Raw genomic sequence first — 23,525 nt, forward strand, 5'->3', positions numbered from 1 at the left:
GATGTCGCTTTTCATATAATCTGTGGAGGTACATCTCAGGTCATTAACACCCATGTGGACTATGACTGAGTCCAATGATCTGAGTGCATGCATAATGTGGTGGAACCTGGCCCCTGATAAGTAACAGACCATGACTTCTTCCTTATATGACCAGAATGTTGGCTTGTGTAGTGGCTTGCCTTATGAACTTAGAAGTGGAGGCTCCATGAGATTTGGCTGTATGTGTTGATGTGAGTGTTGTTTTGAAAGGGTACATTTGGCACTGCTGAGTGTATTTGTTACGTGCACTTCATCTAGGAGGTCTTTAGGGTTTAGGAAGGTTACATTTATGTGCCTCAGCATATGTGGATCTATGTGTCTGCTTTGTGATGGGCACAGCATGTGTACTACTGACAATTTGATTGACATTAGGAGTGCTCTTATGTGAGAGCGTTGTCTCCAGTGACACTGTGTAAGTACATCTCTCACACACCATATCAGTTTGTTTGAGAATTAACTGGTTGTCAGTAAACTTGAGGCAATTTCTGTATTTCCTCAGGATGCCCATATCAGCTGGTAATGGAAATGGAGAGAAAGTTCATATCCATGGCAACAGACCCTTTTTATTGATTAGACAGTTGGAGTGAGACTATAAAGTAATGTCAGGAGTAGCTGGTTTGCAACTTTGGGGGCAGCGCTTGTCACTGCAAACTATTTGTCCTTTGTGCAACAAGGTATTTGTGAAATTCTAAATGTGCTTTTACAGGAAAAATGTCAATGCAAGGTGACTGCATCTGTACTGGGTGCTGCCAAACACTTGAGCGGAAACTAATAGGTAGATCCTGATGATTTTTGAATTAAGTATTTAGGGAGATAATCTGAAGTTAGGTTAGACAACAGCAAATCAAAGCAGTGCTTACTGAAGAAAAATAATTAGCTTGTTAAGAATGATAAAAAGAGAGGATTCACCAGAATGGCTACTGCCTGGCTACTACTAGTGCTGGTTTCACCACAGCTTCACGCTGATGGGATACAATGCTTGTTTCCTTCTTCTGTCACCAGAAGCAAAACCATTTCACCATTTGCAACATGAGAAGCAGGCTACAGGCTGTTTGGTGGTTAAAAGTCTTGTTGTAGACTTTTCCTGGTAGATGCCTTGAATAGCAACCAGACCAATCAGGACATTTAAACACAGACACTCACTGCTCAATCAGAAACAGTCAGTAATCAATGCACTCTGATCCTTCTCTCACCAGGAGCAAAGTATAAGCACAAATTCCAAGTAGGCACCTTTCCAGTGATTAACATTCTCTAGAAAGTAATGCCCCACTGCTCACTCTCTCACCAGTAGCAAGGCAGAAACAGTAATCCCAAGATTACTACTGAGAAACACAATGTGGGCTTTCCAATAATCAGTGGTCTTGGAGCAGATGTTGCAGATTTTATAGGTAAAATGCAAAACAATGGGTTAATATTCTAAGAGCTGCAGTGTGCATTAAGCAGTTAGATATGAAGAGGAGACAACTTAAGGTTTAATTATCCAAGTATAGAGCCACTAATTTTAAAAGAACAAGATAGATTGGAAGGAAGCAGGCACTTTGTCTTCTGGTTCTATAGACTATAGTAGGATGGCCAAAAAATTTAAAAAGCCGAAGGGGAGAGGTTTCCCAAAATGATAATTTTGTGATTACTCACAACAGGCAATGAAAGAGGAGAGGGAAGGAAATATGTGATCAAATTATCATAAGGGGCAGGCAACTAGAAAGATAGTTGAGTTTAAAAAACACAACAGCAGCAGGGTGAGAGGTTGGGGAAAACTTAATTTCTGCATGACTCACAAGAGTCACATCTGTGGTCCCGTTTCTAGTTTAAATATGCTATTAAAAGCCGAATAAATGTATAAAACAGTGTAAAGAAAATAAATCACAATATACAAAACAGAATAAATCAGTGAAGCAATCCAAAATATAAGAAAGCAAAAACAAACCTTTCCCCTCACAGCAAAATGTGGCAGAGATTGTGAGCCTTTCCAGTAAAGCCATATTCACCCCATCCAAGTTCTTGTTTTAAAATTCAAAAACAGTGATAGCAGGATCTCCTTCATAAAGATTGAACATTAAATACTTAATTGGGTGTATGAACACTTTATGATGCTAATTTGTTTTGATTATGCATTGACAGAAAAGATCAACATAAATATATTTTTTTTAATTTAAAAAATACTTGAATTACAGCTGGAACAATATTTAAAAGGAGCATTGGCAACAAACATATTTTTTATGTAGTTTGAGAATTAAATAATAGTTAGAGGTTTTCAGGCTGAGTCATTTCTTTATACATTATCTGTGTTGGTTTTAATTTAAGAAAGGCTTAAAGTACAACTGAAATCTCTTCAAAATAACACTGCTAGTTATCATTTCAACTTATCATTTATGAATTTAATGGGTTACTTCTACTCTGTGTGGTGGAGATAGGATTTGAAATCGAATTTAAAAATTATCTAGTTGTGAATGAAGACAGAAAGAAAGAAAGAAAAATAACTTTTTTTCTTGTTCATAGGTTCACAGGTTCATAGTCATGTACTAGGCTAAAGCCCTTGGAGCCTTTACAAGCCTAGTCCATAGAAGTGCCCTGGCATCGTGCCACCTGATGTTAGTTCCCGGTGCCTCTATAAAGTAGAGCGACTGAAGTGATCCTGGGGTGAACTTTCTATTTCCCATCCATTCATCAAGATTTCTCTTGAAGACGGCCAGTGAGGTGCTCTGCTTGACATGTATGGGAAGTCTATTCCAGAGCATGGGCAGTCTCTGGGTTATGAACCTGTCCCTTCGGCATGTTCTGTTGATTGTGGTAATGAGGTTGAGGTTTCTGTAGCTTGTGGTGTGAAGTGACTAGGATTTCTTTAGATGTAGCATTTCCAACAGAGCTGGGTCAGACATGGCTTTGTAAGTCAAGCAGAGATCGCCTCTTAGTAGACGATATGAGACAGAGAATAGCTGGAGTTTTTTGAGTCTGTCCATGTAGGACATGTGTTTAAGGCCTAGGATCATCTTCTTGAGGTACTTTTGTGGCCTTTCCAGCTGTTGCATGTGTCTATTGAGGTACATACCAAATGGGGCATTATACTTGATGATTGGCCTAATGAGAGAAGAGTAGAGGGAGATGATGAACTCTTTCTTTCTGGATGCAAAACCCTTGGTAATGAGATGTGCCACATAGAAAGACTTTTCTCACCACAGTGGCAATGTGGTGGTCGAAGGAGAGGTTGCTGTCAACCTGTGTCCCCAGATCTCTTATAATGCCTTCAGTGTTCAGTGGGCTCTCATCGATGTGGTAATTAGTGAGAATGGAGTTTTTCCCAAAGGGGATGATGACACATTTTTTGGCATTAAGCTTAAGGTCAAGGTTTCGACACCAGTCATTGGTCTCAGTGAGGCCTTTCTGTAGGAAGTCTACATCACTTGGGGAGTTAATAATGGCTCTCAGCTTGCAGTCATCTGTGAACTTGGACAGCCAGAGTCCCTCAATGTTGGCCTGGACGTCTGAGAAGTAAATGCCAAACAAGAGAGGACCAAGGACCATTCCCTGTAGGACTCCATTTGTGACTGGTCGGCAGTCTGACTTGGAGTCCACTACTTTCACACTGTGGGCTCTATCTGTGAGCCAATTTGTAACTCACCTAGTGATATAAGGGTTGATACCTAGTTTGGTGAGTTTATCAATAATTCCTGAGTAGGGAATTGATATCAAATGCCTTGGCCAGATCAAGGTAGGCTGTATGAGCTGCCTTGCCCTCATCCACAGCTCTGGTGACTGACTCAAAGAAGTCGACTAAGTTGAGCAGGCATGATCTACCCTTCACAAAACCAAACTGTGTGGGATTCAGAGTGTGGAGATTCCCTATATCCTTGTTTATTAGGTCCATGATGATGCATTCTATAGTTTTGCATATCAGACTCATCAGGCTAATGGGGTGATAGTTGCCAGGGTCTGTAGTCACTCTTCCTTTGTGGAGAGGGATGACTGTAGCAGTTCGTCATTCAGTAGGGACAAAGCCTGAGGTGAGGCTGTGATTGACCAGGGCACACAAGAGAGGTGCCACTTCACTCTGTGGTTCATGTAGAACACATCCAGGGATATTGTTGGGTCTCATGGAAGCTGTATTCTTGGCCTTGGACAGTGCTGTTTTAACCTGTACAGCACTAATACTGGGTGCCTGGCAATCTACTAGTATTGTGACTGGTCCCTTGGGGGGTGAGAGGGGTAAAGTTGGCACTGAATCTGTTGGCCAGTATATTGGAAATATCTGTTGGCTCGGTATAAGAGGTACCATTGTGCAGTAGCTCAGAGCAAATCTGGGTATTGCCATGGAGATTCTTTGCATAACTATAGAGGGCCTTATGGTTGTCTTTACTATCTTCTGCAATTCTGTTTTCATAGTTATCTTTAGAGGATTTGATGAGGGATCTCGACTTTTTGTTGAGGCTGATAAGGGAGTTTTTCAAGCCTTGGGACTTCACCTTATTCTGCATCAGTTTCCTCATTCTGTTGTAGAGTTTGTTTATGACAGGGAACGACCAGATTGGCTTCCTTTTTTTGCAGGAGAGTGTCTTGGTTTTGTTGGGTATGGTAAGATCCATGCATTTGTGTATGTGTTCGTACAGTGCATTGGTGTATGATGCAGTGGTCATGCAAATGATCCTCATTTGCATGGGTGCTGTGAAGTTAGTCACCTTTGTTTTTAAGAGCCCAAAGATAGCTTTGGAGAGGTTTTTCATGGTAGTTACCTTTGCCAGGTGGTGGGAGGGATGTGGATTTCCAAGGTGATTAGTTTGTGGTCAGATCTAACCAGGGAGGGGTTGACTATTGGTGTAGAACAATGGTCGCCCATGTTAGTAATAACCAGGTTAAGGATGTTGCTACCTCTAGTGGGGGTAAGAACGAGCTGGTCTAGGGCATTGGAACTAATGAATTCCAGGAAACGTTGGGCAAGTGTATTGATACACGAGTAGTTTTCCTAGTTAATGGAGGGGTAGTTGAAATTACCCAGTATAAGAGGTTGGATGCTAATATTCTACAGGGTGCTTAGGAATGTGGAGTGTGAGTCTTGGGACAAGGTTGGGGACCTATAGCAGGCTACAACCTGAATTTCTGTGTTACCCAATGTTAGCTGCACCTAAAGTATCTCAGATGCATTATGATGGGCTACTAGTCAGGAGGTGTGCACATCCTTTATGAATATGGAAACATCATTGCCTTTGGAGCTTCATTCCAAGTTCTGGGGCCGAAAGGTATGGAATGAGTTATAGCCTGGTAGTGCAGGTGTGATTTCTGCTGCCTTGAATCAGGTCTCTGTTACAGCACAAATGTTAATGTTCTCCATTTTAAGGAGTGCTTTGAGTGAGTATATTTTGAGATTTAGGCTTCTAGCGTTCTGTAGCATGACCCTCAGATTGCATTTGTTTGTAGCTGTTACGGTGCTAATTTGGTCTTTGGAACACCACCTAAAAAAAGCACTATATACAGCTAAAGAAATTCCATTCCCTCCACATCACATGCTCCAGAGACCTCAACCTCATTACCACAATCAACAGAACATGCAGGAGGGACAGGTTAATAACACAGAGACTGACCATGCTACAGAATAGACTTCTCATACATGTCAAGCAGAGCACCTCACTGGCCCTCTTCAAGAGAAATCATGATGAGTGGATGAGAAATAGAAAATTCACCACAGGGATCCGTCCAGTGGCTTTACTCAACAGAGGCACTGGGAACTAAGATTGGGTGGCACGATGCCAGGATAATCCTATGGGCTAGGCTTGTAAAGGCTCCAGGGTCATTAGCCTAGTATACACCTATGAACCTATGAAATTCGACATTTCAGTATTTTGAGCTTTCAAAGTGAAATCCTTTTCCGTTGCCAATTTCTTGGTACCTCTTTAAAGTACCATCATTGGTACTCTTTCCCTTTTTGAACTTACTCGCTAGTGTACTCTCTACAATTTATTAGTAGTTGTTCTCCATTTTTTCTTCCCTTTTTTCCTTGTTTAAAAAATGTTTCTCTGCCCACAGTTTATTTATGCAGTTTTTCCTGTTTTGATAATAATGACCCACATGCCAAATGGCTTTTAAAAGTGCATTACCTATGGGCATAAGCTTCCCAACTTGGATGCCCACATGGAATGTGTTTATCGTTTAGGTCAGGTGCACTTAGATGCAGATTGTTTTATCTGCTGTATTTAATTCCAGGTCTCTGACTGACAGTAGAAATAAATTAGTTTTGAGGAGCCTTCTTCCTTCTTCCTGTTCTATTTCAAATCCTCAAATCCTATCATAAAAATCAGGCAAGGGAAGCCAGTGCCAGCAACCAAGGAAAAGGAGTCATGGAAAACGTCTCCAGACTGTACTTCTGCATCAGCTCCTTCACTAGAGCCTCCTTCTAAAATCCACAAAAAGTTGTATCCAATTACTTTGGATCTGACTGGTTTTAAATCTTGGTTTCCTTGGATACACACGCCTTCACTTCTACTGTATCCGGTTATTCCATGTCTCCCTTAACCTTTCTTGGAGGAATCCCCTCATAGATATTCCAGACCTCCATCCTCAACATCATCTCTTAGATCTTCCAGAAGGTTATCAGAAGCCCATGTGGATAGGATGATAAGGAAATTTCTCAAAGGGCAGATCCAAATGGGGGTACTCCCGGCTCTGATTTCCAATAGATCCACGAGCTGACCTTTGCCCACTTCCACTTTGGTATCTCCTTCTCCGATCTGACTCACCATTTTGGAGCCCTCAGATCCCAAACCTGTGGGGGTGTACTTATTAGATCCAATGATGGTCTATTCTTTGACTCCAGTTACTTCCCTGATTTGCCAGGCTCTGAGTCTTTTTGAGCCAGAGGGTTCTCAGAGCTGAAGCATCTGCACCAGATTTGGGGGGGGGGGTTGGGATTAACTCTGAAGCTTTCAAAGACTTCTCTTCCCCAAAGGGCTTTGGTGTTGGACAGCTCAGGTCCAGCTCCCTCCTCAGGTGGAGTGCTGTTGAGGTTGCATGTGCTGATGGTTCCAGAACTACCAGTTCCTATGCCTTCAAATTCTGTTTCTCCTAGACATTCTGCCTTTGAGGTTGTGCAGAGCTTTCTCTTTGTCTAGAGAAGGGACAGCTCTGACACCCTGTGATCAGACAACCTTTCCTCCTCCATTTCTCCGCTCTGAGCCTCATCCATCCATCCATTACATTGAAACAGCCATCCCATTTTAGTCTCCAGTCAGGCCGTCAGGACATCTTCATCTCCTCTACTTCCCCAGAACATCCCACTGAGGAAGTCACTCGGAAGAGAATGTGTAAGAGGAGACACCTACATTCCACTCAGGAATCTCTCTGAGGACACTGATTTTGATGAAGGGGGGTCCCACAGATCTCCACCTGAAGACATCTCCTTTGTAGATATCCTAGAGCTTCTGAAACAAAAAGGCCGTTGGTTCCCCACTACCCTCTCCCAGGAGGAATCGGTGTTCCTTGAGGGTTTCTGATCTGGTCCATCTACTCCTGACTGACAAACCCATAGATCTTGTTTCTCAGTGGGCATGGAAGAAGCTGGCTACTGTAAGGTCAATCTCTAAAAGGTCTGGCAAAATTCTAGTGTCACCAAGGACCAAGTGCACCAGAGAAAGGAGTTCTGGTTGATTCTATGGTTGTGGCAACAGCCACTAAGAAAAAAACTGCAGAACAGTATTCTTCTGTCCATTCCCCTAACAGAGAGTCCAGGGCTTTGGACAGATGTGGTAAGCAGCTGTATAGAGTTTTCCAGATCTCTTTCTGGGTCCATATCTGTCAAGGATCAAAATAGAATCTCCTCAAATCTGGACACCCTCCATTCTATTTCTAATGCATCCATGAGGTTGATCTCCTATGCAGAAGAAAGCACCTTACAGGTGGTGTTCTCAGGCATAGCCATTAGGTGACAGCTCTGGATGTGACTATGTGAAATGAATCCTGATGTTCCAACCAATCAGAAGGCAGCAGCAGCATTAGAAATAGAAAAGCTGCTAGAAAAAAGAAACATCCAGAAGGTATTCCCAGACCTGAGAGGATCTGGAACCTATTCAGGATTCATCTTGGTACCAAAATGACAGGAGACTAGAAACCAATTCTGGATCTCAGCAAATTTAATCAGTTCATGCAATATTCAAGGTTTCAGATGGTCACAGTTCAGTCTGTTTTGTCACTACTACAAAAGGATGATTGGATGTGCTTGATACAGCTTTGAAGTGCGTACTAGCACATCAATATGAAGAGATGCTCCAGAAGATATCTGCACTTCTCACTGGGATACAGTCATTACCAGTTCAGGGCACTGCCTTTGGTCTCATCACATCTCCTAGGGTGTTCACCAAATGCATGGCAGTGGTAGAAGCTTACTTGAGACTGCTGGGTTTGCAAGTGTTTACATACCTAGATGACTTGTTCCTAACTGCCCCAAAGTTGTACATCCATCCAGGCATCATGGTCAATAACAGCTTCTCATGCCTACCCAGAGAGTTCATAGATGCTTATCTGGACATAATCAGTCAGATTGCCTCTCTTCCCTTTTCTTGAATTCAAACACTGAGATCATATGTCACAAATGTAATACTAAATTCTTCTTTTCCAGCATGATTAATTTTATAAGCCTTGGGATCCATAGTAGCTGCTATCACCCTCATTCTTCTGACCAGGTTTCACATGTGAATACTTCAGTTGATACTGTCGATGTAATGGTCCATTCCTCAACAAACATTAACTGCACCAGTCAACATCACACAGGTATGCAAATTATATCTTCATTGGTGGATTATTTCTAATGAACTCTTGGAAGGTCATCCTTTTGTTTTCCTTCACCCATGGCCACAGTGATCATTGACTCTACCAATTGATGTGGTGGGACACTACTTGCAAAGGACAGTCCAAAGTATGTGGTCACCTGAACAGGCCAAGATTCATATGAATGTTCTGGAAATGACAGCAGTACTTCTAGCATTGCAGGCCTTTCAAGATGTTCTCCCCTCTGGAACAATTGCTATTCAGAAGGACAATAATGCAATGGTTTGGTACATCAACAAACAGGGAGGAACCAGAAACTCTCTATTTTGTTCAGAAGCAATGAGAGTGTGGCAATGGGCCACCTCTTCTGGTCACTTGCAAATATCAATGCACATTCCAGGAAAGCCAATGTGATTCCAGACAAACTAAGTAGATCCTTTCTAATGCCTCACAAGTGGTCTCTCAATGTCAAAGTGGCAGAAAGGATTTTCTGTCAATGGGGCCAACCATGCCATCTATTCACTTCTCCCCTCAATAACAGGTGCAGCAGGTTCTTTGCCTTTATCACTCCAAAGGGTGAGTCACTGAGATGCTCTAGCCCATGATTGGCTCTCTGGCCTTCTTTATGCTTACCTGCCATTACCTCTCATTCCCAAATTTCTACAGAAAGCATTCTGATTGAAGAACACAGTCATCCTCATGACACCATTCTGACCTCATCAGATTTGGTTCCCCTTCCTCTGGCCTCACCTTCTACATCCACCCTGGATATTGGATCTCGCTCCAGACCACCTGTCTCACCAGACAGGAATGTCTCATCTTGATGTAACAAACCTCAAGCTAACTGCATAGTTTCTCCAATTCCATTGATTGCTAGACAGAACAGGCTGTCTTCCCTGTCCATCATAGCTTATCTTCTGAAAAAAAAAAGCTTCTATTAGAAGGATTTACAAAATGTAAATGGAAGAGATTTGTTTTCTAGGACCTTAGCAAGGAATCAAGTCCCTTTTCAGCACCTGTGCCATTTATCCTTGAATTTTTACCTTCAATTTTCAATGTAGGGGCTAGTTTTTCAACTATTAAAATTCAATTGGCTGCCATTTCTAATTTCTACCTGGGTGAAAATAACACTACTTTAACTTCTTCTAAACTATGTAAAACCTTTCTCAAAGGGGCCTTTTTACTTAGACCTCCATTAAAGGATTTTATTCTTCCTTAGAATTTAACTTTTATGCTTCAGGCCTTAACCCAGACTCCGTCTAAACCATTGGCCAAGGTAGATCTCAAATTTTTCTCATGGAAATCAATTTTTCTGGTCACCATCACATCAGCTAGATGAGTATCTGAACTCCAGGCTCTATCTTCTAAACCCCCTTATCTGTTTTTAAACAAAGACAGGGTGTCTTTGCGCACCACCCCTTTTTTCTTGCCTAAGATAACTTCTGAGTCCAACATAAACCAGGTTGCACATTTTTCAAATAAGGGAAAGTATAAGCTCTATCTACTGGATGTGTATAGACTTCAGTTTTATCTCCATAGAACCAAAGACATCATGAAAACTGACTGGTTGTTTGTTTCCTTCTCTCCTAACAGGTTGAGCAAAACAATTTCCAAAGTTACATTGGCCAAATAGGTAACTGAATATATCTCCTTTATCTGTGATAAAAAAGGTTTATCCTTGCCTAAACCTCTTAGAGCTCACTCCACAGAGTCTGTGGTGGTCTTTTCAGCATTTTGCTCAAGGGCTTCCTTAGATGACATGTGTGCAGCTGCAACTTGAACTAATTCTCATTCTTTTCTTGGTCATTACAAATTAGATTCTGTTTCCAGGAACAGATTGTCCTTTGGCTCTACAGTACTCTGGAATATCCTTCCATAAGGGCACCAAGGTTCCAATATTCACAATAACATTTCATCTGTGTTATTCATTTTTGTTCTTCCTCAGTTTCCCACCCACCTGCCCCCATCCTTTGCTTCTGGAAAGATCTAAGAGTTTACAAGTATCTGTGTTCCTTACAGCTCCAGTTTCCCTTTTTCCATTCTGTCTTTGTTAAATTCTTTAACAGGTTTTCCCTTTATATCTAGGGGCAGCAAACTCAATCTGAGGTGTGTTAGGTCAGTGGGGCAGTATGGGTAAAGGAAGGAGCTTCAGAGTTTTGGATCTGATGGGTTGGTAGAAGTGGCCAAGTTGGATCCGAGTTTCAGATCTGAACCCATCAGTTTAGGAAGAATGAAAATTGTTAACACGGATGAAACATTATGGTGAGTATATAACTTTTTTTTCTAATTTGGTGAATCAAATTTTTGGATTATTTTGTGGTATTTACTTGTTTTATAAACAATAATGTTCAACTTAATCATTCTGCATACTACACTTTAAGTCTCCAAGATGGAGAGCAGAGAAGTTTTAGCAATGGAAACTTAAAAACAAAAACAAATACTCTTTAGTTTCAATCCCTGAAAAGGAAAATCCAAAAGATATAAAACTTCAACTAAAGAAGAAATAATAGATTCCCTGGTTAAAACTGTTATATGTAATCTTCCACATGATGAAATTGAAATAAGCTTTTATCCCCTTTAACTAGAAAAAAAAAACATCAATTCATCAAAATAATATTAACACAAATATCTCTGACTTAATTAAAAGAATGGAAGAATCTGAATATAGAATATCTAAAGGCATACCTTCCAAGTGTCCATATTTTGGTCTGTTCCTCATAAAAGTTGTGGCTTTCTGGATTTTTGTTACAAATCAATGGCTAAATTCACTAAATAATGACAGGCATTTGAGTTTCAGACTTTATATCCTTCAGAAAATGCATGGTAGGGGGCATGGCCAAGATGATGGCATGGTAGCAGCATAGGTTCTCAGCTCCGTTATTTAAGTGATATTTCTGACAGGAAATTTTAACTATAAGTGGTAGTTGACTTATTTTTAAAACTAATCCTTCACTGAATCTTTTGGAAGACTACTTAGGATTTTTATTTTTCAAATAGTTTACATTCCTGTCAAACTCAATCAGAAAGGATACTGACATTTCAGCTGTTCAGAATGTGTTATTCTAACAATACTTCACAGTACTCCTCAGTTAATAAAGAACAGCAATCTTTATTATCCACTATACAAGACTTATCAATAGAATTTGACAAAATGGACAATAAACTTGATGCCTTCAAAGAAAAATGTGAAAAAGTAATGAAACAGCTTCAGGAAATTATTATGCAACACAAAACTCAGATTACTTGTATGGAAAAGTCACTAAATGATATGGAAAGCAGACTTTCAGAGGAAGAACACCATGTGGAATTTTTATTAAAACAAAATGCTTCTTTGTTGAACAAAATAGATGACCTTGAAAAGAGATCCAGCAGAAATAATCTGTGTATATATGGACTGCCTGAGAAGACTGAAGGTAACAACATGCTTAATTTTCTTACATCCTGGATTCCTAGCATACTGAATTTACCTGAGTCTCTTTCATATGGTATTGAAAGAGCTCACAGATCTCTAGTTGTTCCTGCATCTACTAGCAAATCAAACACTAAACCAAGATCTGTAATAGTAAGTTTGTTTCCAGCCAGAACAAAAAAATGTTTTAAAAACAGCCTGAAGAAATTCACCACTTAAATTCAAAAACAGTTTAATAAGCTTTGATAATTACTACTCCTCACCAGTGGTATCTAAGAGGGAATCATTTCTTCCTTTAATAAAAAGAATTGAAGAAGAAACAAATCAAGGTGCATCTTTTATTTCCAGCTAAACTGAAAGTCTTCATATCAGAAAGTATAAAGACTTTTGATTCTTTAGATTTGGCTGTACAATATTTATTAACCAACAATATTCTAGACCAAGCAGAAGCAATGGATTGGACTAGTGGCTCTTTAATGAGAGAAGCTGAAAAGAATGGATGGAAAACCTTGGACCAGAAAAAGAAGAAACTAAAGGACAAATAATCTTCTGACACTGTTTTTGTACTTCTTGCAGTAATCAAATGTTGCATCTTTCTTACTTATATGACATCACTTATCAACAATTCATTGCATTGATGCTTCCAAAGTTTACAATAAAAAGAAAAGGAAGGGAAAGGAAAAAGAAAAAGAAAAGAAAGATAAAAGAAAGAATACAAGTTTAAGAATATCAGAAAAAGGTAGAATTACTTATGCTATTGTTTTGTAATTTATATTTTACTTTGTTTCATACTTATACAGTATTCAGTTAAATCACATTCTGAAAACTTACTAACGTTAACAAATCTAAAGGAGATTTATTTAGTTTCACTTTTTAATAAAAAAAAGGATGCTTAGAATCCAACTGTAGCGTAAATGCTTTATAAAAGCATATTCAAGGTTGTGCATGTTTTTCGTGTGGATGTGTGGAAGTAGAGTTCATTAAACAATTCAATCTATGGGTGATGAAGTAATACTTGTTGAATATAAATAATTCAAAGCTGGTTTATCTTTTAATGTAAATAGAGAAGTTTAAAATTATTTTATTTTTTAGATTATTTGTCTTAAATGATACTCTGGTTAATGTCTGATTGCCTCTGCTGACTAATTGTACAACTGGAATCCTTACTTATAACTTTGCAAACCATAGTTAAATTGAATCTTTATTAAGTGGTTTCAAACCTGAAGATGTTTGTATAAAAGTATTAACATTATAAGTTTACACTGGGATAATCCTATTAGCAGTAATAACTTATTTAGGATAAAAAAAGTTATAGTTTGGTTGATGTTATGCAGTCAAATGCTGATGTACAAAATGAATATGTCAGAGGTTCATAGGTTGGTACTAGGTTATCAGCCCTAGGGCCAATACAAGCCTAGCCACAACAATTCCCTGGATATTTCTTCCCACAATATTTACTTCCCTGGACCCCTGTCTAGCAAGGTGACTGATGTGATCACCGGGGTGAATTTCCTATCTCCCATCCAATTGTCAAGGTTCCTTTTGAAAAGGGCAAAGAGGCACTCTGCTTGACATGTATGGGCAGTCTATTCCAGAGTCTAGGGAGCTTCTGGGTCAGGAACCTATCCCTCCAGCATGTTTTGTTCATTGTGATGGCAAGGCTTAGATCCCAGGAGCATGTGACTCTGAGGGATTGGGATTTCTTTAAGTGGAGCATGTCTTTATTTATATATTGTCTTTATATATTTTATGTGATATTGCTTGCTGTAGTGCACTTTTTGCTAAGTCATTTACTAAATGTATTTTCTGATAATAGATAATCAGATACTTGGAATTTATTGTTAGGTTACAAATATATTTAGATGAATATGTTTTATTATGATTAGGAGTCTATTAGTGAATTTAACATATTTTGAACTTATTTATCATTTTGATTTAACTGAACTAATTTTATGCAGATAATTTATTTAGATAGATAGAAATAGTGATGCCTATTATAAGTGGTGTAAGAGGGATTGCTTGGATAGTATTTCTATCCAAGTATGAGGTATTATACCTCATTGAGTTGGGAGATTGTTTGCTAGATCAAAATACAATGTTTTTATGTTTAAGTTCTTATTCTTTGGTGTCTGCCATGATAATATGTTTTACTTTAAAACATGATTAAAATGTATTTTCTTTAATAACATATACATTTTCTCACATCGATAAATATAAATGGCTAATTGTGGGTCTAGTAGTAATTTGAATATGAAGTGAATTTCTGTTAATATCAATGGTCTGAACAATAGCATTAAAAGGGGAAGTCTATTTAAATACCTAAAATTATTTAATCCCCAAGTTGTTTTCCTACAAGAAACACATTTATTGAAGGGTAATATAAATAGACTAAACTCTAATAATTACTCAGTGTTGGTAAGCTCTCATTATATGCAGAAAAAAGAGGAGTAGCAATTTTATAGAGGGATTCTGCCTTAATGCCCAATGTTATAAGTATGTATTGTGATAGTTCTGGGATGTTTTGTTTAGTGTCTTTGAAAATAAATAGAATGATTTATACATCAGTTAACACTTACTGGATTCCTGGGGTGGGAGTTTAAGTAATTAAACATCAATTTGAAGCTATCATACAATATTCTAAAAGAAGTATAATACTGACAGGTGATTTTAATTGCATTTTGAATAATAATGATACTAATGCAAAATGTAATTGTAGGAAATGTGCAACCTCAAGGGTACTATTAGACTTTATTTATTTATTTGATGTTAGACATAAATGATTTTGTAGACCCAAATTCACTATTCTTTACACACTATTCACACCGTCTTGGTGCTTATTTTAGACTAGATAGAGTATATATTTCAAATTATATAATTACAAAATTGGATAAAGTTAAATTTATTACATGCCCTTCATCTGATCCTAATGCAATTGAATTTGATTTGGAAATGAATTCAAAACAAACAATACCTATCACCAGAATTCCATCTTATATTACCAACTTAAGATAGTTTAAAGAATATTATGTGAGTGAGATAAACTCCTTTCTGAATATGAATCTTACTGATAATATATATGCATGGTAAAGTTCTACGCTGGTTTATTAAAAAGAAAAAAAATGGGATAAAGATATATTAGACTTAGAAATGAAAGATTATAAACTTAAGACAGAAATTCAAAATGGGAATAGGGATTTAATTAAAGGACTTTACCAAACAAGTAAGAAATTTTTGGAAACATTCACCGCAGAACTATGATTAATCTTGGGAAGAGTAAATTAAATTCTTATTCTATGAACCTTAAAAATCAAAGAAGTTTAGCAAATAGAAAAAAGAAGATTATTAAATCCAATCAAATAAAATAACTTTATATTCCAGGTACCAAGAAAAAGATACAGATCTAACAGGTATTTTGGAGACCTTTAGAACATATTTTAATTCAATTAATTTATGTAATACAGAAATGGAAACATTTAATCATTCAAAGTCTTTTTTAGGAAACATATCAAACATAATAAACTAACAGACGATCAAATAAAACTCATAGATAAATCAATTAGAATGACTGAAGTGAAGTCATAAATTAATAAGCTGAAGTTAAATAAAGCCCCTGGAATTGATAACATTATACCTAAAGAAGCTTTAGCTTTGTTGTTAAAAAAATTTTATTTGGTTAAAGACCACAAAATTATTTCCCCTTCATGGAAAGATTAATTAATATGTCTGATTCTAAAGTCTGCAAAGAATGGAAGTGTTGGTTTATGCTAAAGGCCAATATCTTTATTAAATGTAGAATATAAAATTCAACATTTTCGGCTATATGGAAGTAAATTCACAAATAAATTTGATTAGAATCAAACCAATCACTGAGAACAAATTATATACAAATCTTGTAAAATAACTTTTATTTGATGATAAATGAGTATGTATTTTAGAGAATAAGAATAAACAAGTATCCTCCAAATATATAACTAATACCTTATCCATATTTAAAAACTAATTGAATAAAAATCCAAATATTAAGACTTGGTCATTTTTATCATTTCATATTGCTTGTACACATAAGAATTTTGATACATTTGATGTTATTAAAATTAATGTATTCAAGAAAAGATACATAATATATTGGCATCAACTAATGGATTCAGGTAGGGTTCTCTCTATGACCCAAATTATGAATAAATATAACATAGAAAGTAATATGTGGCTAGTATTACAAGTCTTAAGACAATACATTACAAGTAAATTGGAGTTGATGCAGCCATCAGTTAGACAAGTTGTGTCTAACGTAATTGAATTCATGATACTTATAGCCAATCAACCAGTACAAAAAAAGGTTATTTGTCTAAAATATACAGAATAACTAGAAACATAAAACTACACCATAAAAATAATTTTGAGACAATATAGAATAGTTAATGATCATCCACCTCATGAAAATGATAAGCAACTAATACTTACTTCTTCAAAACAAGCTTTTCTTTCCTTAGAATGGAAACTGTTCTCTTGGAAATTTAGAGTTTATATTGCATCCCAATAATGGAATTAATGTTTAGATATTACAATGGATTTTGGAGATGTAAATTAAAATTTAAAGGAGAATGGGAACATATGTTTTGTGATTGTAGATTACTCAAAATATGCCGAGATAAAAATTTATTATTTCTTCCAGACTGCTTTTAATGAATTTTTTTCAGTTAACCAAATCATTAATTTTATTCAATTCTCCTATCCCCAAATGTGTTCATAGGAAAAAAATTCTCACTTTTTTGGACTTTGTTAGCTATTGCTCAAAAGATAGTCACCATCAACTGAAAAAGTGAATCCTGTCCTACCTTCAATGAGTTCAATAAATTAATATTATCAGTTTCTCAAATGGAAATTGCTCCCAGTAATATAGGAACAAAAAGGATCACTTCATATTACAACTCATGGTTAAAAATATTATAAATACTGGAGGGAATAGATTGTATTTCATCTTAAAATTACTTGAAATCTGTATAAATCAAATGTTTTTAGTTGGCTAGACACCTTTGTAAATAGTTGTGTTTTATTATTAGTTTGTTGTTATGAAGTTTTTCATTTTCTTCTTTTTTCTGTATATGTTAGATATGAGTGGTTGATTTAATCAAAATGGTATCTATAATTTCAATTAAGAAATATTATTTTATTAAATTTAATAAAAATATCTGAGAAGAAAATGTATGGTAAAACAAAACATTTTATTCACGAGAACAATATTTAAATCTGTCCCTATTTTGGGGGCTGTGTCCCCCATTATGTTTGGCTTTTTCCAGATTTTTTTGTGCTAAAAGGTTGAGAGGTATGTCTAAAAGTAAAGACAAGACCACAATAACTTTTTCATTAATCCAGTCTCAGGCACAATGAATTACCATGGCAAAACAAAAAGTTATACACTTAACAGTCTCAAGGCTTAAGAAATAATATAATCGATTATTTAGGACAAATTACTTTTTTGTTAAATAGGTATGTGTTCTATTATATACTTAGTTTATTTGGCTAGAACTCTATAGCTAATGAAGTAAGGCTAAAAAAGATCTAGTACTAAATGTTTGAAATGTAATATTTCTAAAGTCATTTTAGAAACAATGCTATATTTTGATCTATTCAACCACTTCCATCTTCTGTACACTAATCACATGATCATTGGAGGTTACTAGGCTAATGGCCTTGGGGCCCTTTCAAGCCTAGCCAATAGTTTGTCCCTAAAATGAAACCTCAGTCAGCACCTGTAACTCCTATCAATGAGGGAAATAGGTGGAATCCCTGGGACAAATTTTTGGTTTCCCCAGTTATCAAGGTTGCACTTGAAGAGGGTCAGCAAGATACTCTGTTTGACATGTATGGGAAGTTTATTCCAGAGACGAGGCAGCCTCTGGGAGACAAACCTGTTTCCAACAGGTTTTGTTGATATTGTATATTAGATTTAGGCCTTTCAAGTGCGTAATGCATGATGAGTTAGACTTACAGCTATGGAGCATCTCTAGTAGGGCAGGGTCTGAGATTGCCTTGTAGGTGAGACACAGATAACCTCTGAACAACCTGTAAGATACAGAGTAGAGTAACTTTGATTTGAGCCTGTCTGTATAGGACAGGTGTTGGAGGCCATGGATTCTGTTTGTGAGGTATTTCTGTGGCCTTTCCAGTTGGTGCAGATGTTTGGAGAGGAACATACTGAACGGAGCCTTCTTCTCAATTATTGGTCTAATAAGGGTGGAACCATTTTATATATTTTTTCCTCATTATTCAAGTCATGGTCTCAGATTGGCTTTTCTTAATCGTTAGTCGGCTATCCCCAGCAATAAATTATAGTTCTTACATACTGCATTTCAAATAAATTGGAAGTCAACCTATTTCATAGGATAATAGAATCACAGGAGATACAAGGCAAATGAGTCATATGACTTTTAACATCTTTCCAGTCCCTATCCTTAAGCTGTACCTTCTTTTCCGTGAGGGCTAGGCTAGTCAAGCTGGTGGTGAGTTTGTGAATTTTCAGTAGGAGTCTGTTCCAGAAGTGGAGAAGTCAGCATAATGAACTTACCTCTCTAACAGTTTTTTTTTTTTTTTCTGTAGATGAAGATTTAGATCTCTGGTTCTGTTAAGTGTGGGGCAATTTAATATGTGGAGATATAAGAGATCCAGGACCACTGGATCCCTAATTGTGTGGAAGGCAAGGCATAGATCTTCTCTCAGGACTGTATAAGATACTTAATGTACGAACAGTGCTTCAAGTCTTTTCTGGAGGTTTACAGTTTTTAAGCCGGTGGTCTTCTTCTTATTTAAGAACCTCTGGAGCCTTTTTATTGGTTTGACATGTCTAGTGAGGTACACCCCAAAGGGAGCATTGTATTCATTAATTCATAGGTTCATAGGTTGGTACTTGGCTATCAGCCCTAGGGCCTATACAAGCTTAGCCATAATAATTCCCTGGATATTTCTTCCCACAATATTTACTTCCCTGGATCCCTGTCTAGCAGGGTGACTAATGTGATCCCTGGGGTGAATTTCCTATCTCCCATCTAATTATCAAGATTCCTTTTGAAGAGGTCCAAGAAGGCGCCCTGCTTGACATATATGGGCAGTCTATTCCAGAGTATGGGAAGTCTCTGGGTCAGGAACCTATCCCTCCAGCATGTTTTGTTCATTGTGATGACAATGTTTAGATCCCTGGAGTGTGTGGCTCTGAGGGATTGAGATTTCTTTAAGTGAAGAATGTCCAACAGCTTAGGGTTTGACATGACCTTGTATATTAAGCAGAGATCACCTCTGAGCAGAGTATAGCTGGAGTTTTTTTAGACTGTCAGCATAGGGCATCTACTTTAGGCCTGTGATTTTAGTGAGGTATTTCTGTGGCCTTTCCAGCTGTTGCAGATGTCTTGTGAGGTACATACCAAATGGGGCGATGTACTCTATAATGGGTCTAATAAGAGATGAATACAGTGGGACAATGACCTCCTTTTTTCTGGATGAAAATCCTTTAGTGTTGAGGTGTGCCACATAGAAGGATTTCCTGACTGTTGTGGCGATGTGGTTATCGAAGGTGAGACCACTGTCCACCTGTGTCCCTAAGTCTCTCATCACACTATCGGTGTTTAGTATACTGCCACCTACGTGGTAATTCATGGGTACATTGTTTTTCCCAAAGGAGATAACTATACATTTCTTGGCATTAAGCTTATGCCCATGGCTCTGGCACCAAGCAACTGTTTCTGTAAGGCCCTTTTGTAGAATATCCACGTCATTTGGGGATTCAATAATGGCTCCCAGTTTGCATTCCTCTGCAAACTTTGTTAGCCAGAGTCCCTTAGTGTTGGCCTGTACTTCAGAGAAGTAGATGCTAAACAAGAGCGGTCCCAGGACTGAACCCTGAGGTACTCCACTTGTCACTTGTCTGGAGCTGGATTTGGAGTTGGTTACTTTTACAATCTGGGTTCTGTCAGTAAGCCAGTTGGCAACCCATCAAGTGACATAGGGATTTATGCCCAGCTTAGTAAGTTTATCTATGATTCCAGGCCTTGGCAAGGTCCAGATAGGCTATGTGGACCGCCTTACCCTCATCTACAGCTCTGGAGACTGATTTGAAGAATTCAGTCAGATTCAAAAGACAAGCTCGGCGCTTCATGAACCCAAACTGGGTGGTGTCCAGTATTTGAAGGTTGCCAATATCTTTCTTTATAAGTTCCATAATAATACGTTCCATGCCCTTGCAGATCAGGCTCGTCAGAATGATGGTACGGTAGTTCCCGGGATCCAAGGTGGATCCCCCCTTGTGGAGTGGGATAACTGTAACTCGGTGGGCACGAAGCCTGAGGCGAGGCTATGATTAAACATGACACTTAGGTAAGGTGCCAGTTCATTTTGTAGTTCATTTAGTACACAGCCTGGGATGTCATCTGGTCATATGGCCTAATCAATGATGAATATAAGGGAACAATGAACACTTTTGATCTGGATGATATTTCTTGAGCAATTAACTGCACTAAGCAGAAGAACTTTCCGACTACTCTCGATGTATGATCAAAGGAATGGGAATTATCAACCCAACTTCCCAAGTTCTTTAATATATATATATATATATATATATATATATATATATATATATATATATATATATATATATATATATATATATATATATATATATATGGGTTTATATTACATAATCGAAGAGACACTGCTTCAAATACGTAATGGGTCTGTATTATGTAATTGAAGAGACACTTCTTCGAATATGTAATAATCAACATCAAAAGACCGAAATCTCAAAATCACAAACTACCAAATCCGTGAATTTTTTCCTAGGGAAAAAAATTGCCGGGCTGTAAACACAGCACATACACTTCAAATATAATTTAAGTGGGGGGGGGGGTTTGCCCCCCACACCCCCCCAAACTAAATATACCTACTCCGAGATCATTCTACATTGGGGAAAAGGGTAAACCCCAGGAACGGTCACCTGAATTTTTTCCCTAGGAAAAAATTTGCGGACGTGGCCGTTCACGGTTTTGGGATTTTAGTGTTGATTATTAAAGATTCGAAAAAAGTGTCTCTTTGATTACGTAATATCGACCCTATATATATATATATATATATATATATATATATATATATATATATATATATATATATATATAAACCTAAACAAAGTATTCAAGTGGATAAAAATTTAAAACAAAATGAAAAACATGCTGGAGAAGCTAAAACAGTTAAATTCAAACATTCAGCTGAAGTATAACTCTTAAATAGAGCTGAAAATTAGATGTCTTCATTCAAAAATTATTTTGGAGTTTTTGTCTCAGTTATTAGGCTGACGTTAAATTATTAGACATTTTTTAAGAATGAGCTCAGGTTCCATCTAAATATACATCAAATTGTATTCAAATCCTGGAACTTCCTAATAGGAGTTTAATCTTTGATTACTAAAAACAAAAATGTAAAGATACAATATTATGAATGTCATTTGTTATGTTTGCTAACATGTTTAGTTCTGAGAATTCAGTGTCAGGTTTCAATCTCAATAATTACTAAGAGTCTCTTAAAATTTCACACAATCTGTATTAGTTTCTTTACCAGCTACTTTATCTTTAGGCTGCAGACTTTTCTAAGTCTTTTGGATTCTTAGTTTGTTTCTTACCTGTATATATGATAGCTGTTAACAATTTTCATCATAGTGGCATTTTCTTCTTACTGATATTATTGGCACTTTTTGTTTATGTTGGTTTTGAAGATTAGCAATGCAATTAAATTAGGTAATTAGATTTTTAATACTATGTTCCTTAACATTTGAAATGGCAATAGATCAAGTCCTGCATTGGTGAATTTTTCATATTTTAAAACTTCAAGCTGGAATTCTTCAAAGATTTTACTGCACTTACTATGCATGAGACTTTTTTACTGTTTGGATAATTCCTTTTACTTGTCAGTTTGATGGAGGATAGTATAAAATAGACATTATTTGTGTGAATTTTCAGATGTCATGTATTTATTCACAAACATTTGTTTCCTTGATTAACTAAGAACCATTATTTTATCACCTTTGAACATGAAGCCCTTGACACTCTTCACTCTCTCTCTCTCTCTCACACACACACACACACACACACACACACACACACACACACACACACACACACACACACACACACACACACACACACATGCACACACACACACACACACACAGATACACACACACACACACACACACACACACACACACACACACACACACACACACACACACACACACACACACACGGTAAGACTGAATTGTTTTACTTACCAATGATTTTTGGTCAGACCAGTTTTTGCTCTAAAATATTTCAGCAGATACTTTTTAAGATAATATTACTCCATTTTTAAAATTATGTGAGCCTTTTCAGTGGTATTTGTGGTATTACAAAAACAGTTTCTAGTTTTTTAGCAATTTATTTATTTATATATTCATTTCAACATATCCATCCACAAACCCCTTTTGCCATTTTTGCACATGGGTTTGGGGTGTCACTTCAATAGTAACAATCATCTACAGCCAAAATTCACAATGCTAAGTGGCTAGCCCTGCACATTTGTCCTTCTGTGCCAGTCATATACACTCACACACACACACACACACACACACACACACACACACACACACACACACACACACACACACACACTTAAGACCACTTTTGAGTGTACAGTCCACATACTGCATGCCTTTGGAATTTGGGAAGAAACCAGATCACCCAGAGAAATCCCATGCAAACAGAGGGAAGACATGCAGACTCCACACAGAAATCAGTCCAGCCAAGATATTTTGTACCCAAAATATTTGCTAAGTGCAGTCCTTGCTTGGTTTGCATTTTAACTTTAGATGTCAGTGTTGTAGATTGAATAGCTTCTGGAGTAAGGGTTTGTGGTTTGTTGTCGCCTATATGCTTTTACCATTGTCATTCTTGTGATTTGTTTATGTCAATGCACTAGTGCCAACAAATTATTTTAGAACATTTGTAGATGCTGTTGAATACAAGCAATAAGTCTATTTTCTTGCATGATCACAACTTGGTTATCCTACAGGTTGACAAGTTTGAACTCTCAAGCTTTGACTACTCAAGCTTCAACTTGTCAATGATCAGAGTTCCTCCATAAGAAATCACTTTTGTAGAGTTGTGCTGGAAGTGAGTCCCGTTTGGTGGGAATTTCCACCTTCTTCAAGTTGGTGTAACAGTGGAGCTCTTATATAGTTTCAGGGGTAGGAGCTTTCTGACCACATTGAGAGGTGCAGGGGCACACCCTCCAATAACGCTTAAAATATTTTTGG

At 37.3% G+C, this 23,525-nt stretch overlaps 1 protein-coding gene across 1 annotated transcript in view; it reads left to right on the forward strand.

Moving 5' to 3' along the window:
- Window positions 1–23,525, forward strand: part of LOC122803248 (receptor-type tyrosine-protein kinase FLT3-like) — a 495,076-nt gene that overhangs the window by 97,963 nt on the left and 373,588 nt on the right. The gene's annotated exons all lie outside the window — the stretch shown is intronic.

Source organism: Protopterus annectens, chromosome 5.part1, assembly GCF_019279795.1.
Source record: "Protopterus annectens isolate FY-2018-M chromosome 5.part1, PAN1.0, whole genome shotgun sequence".
In the NCBI taxonomy this organism is placed as follows: Eukaryota; Metazoa; Chordata; order Ceratodontiformes; family Protopteridae; genus Protopterus; species Protopterus annectens.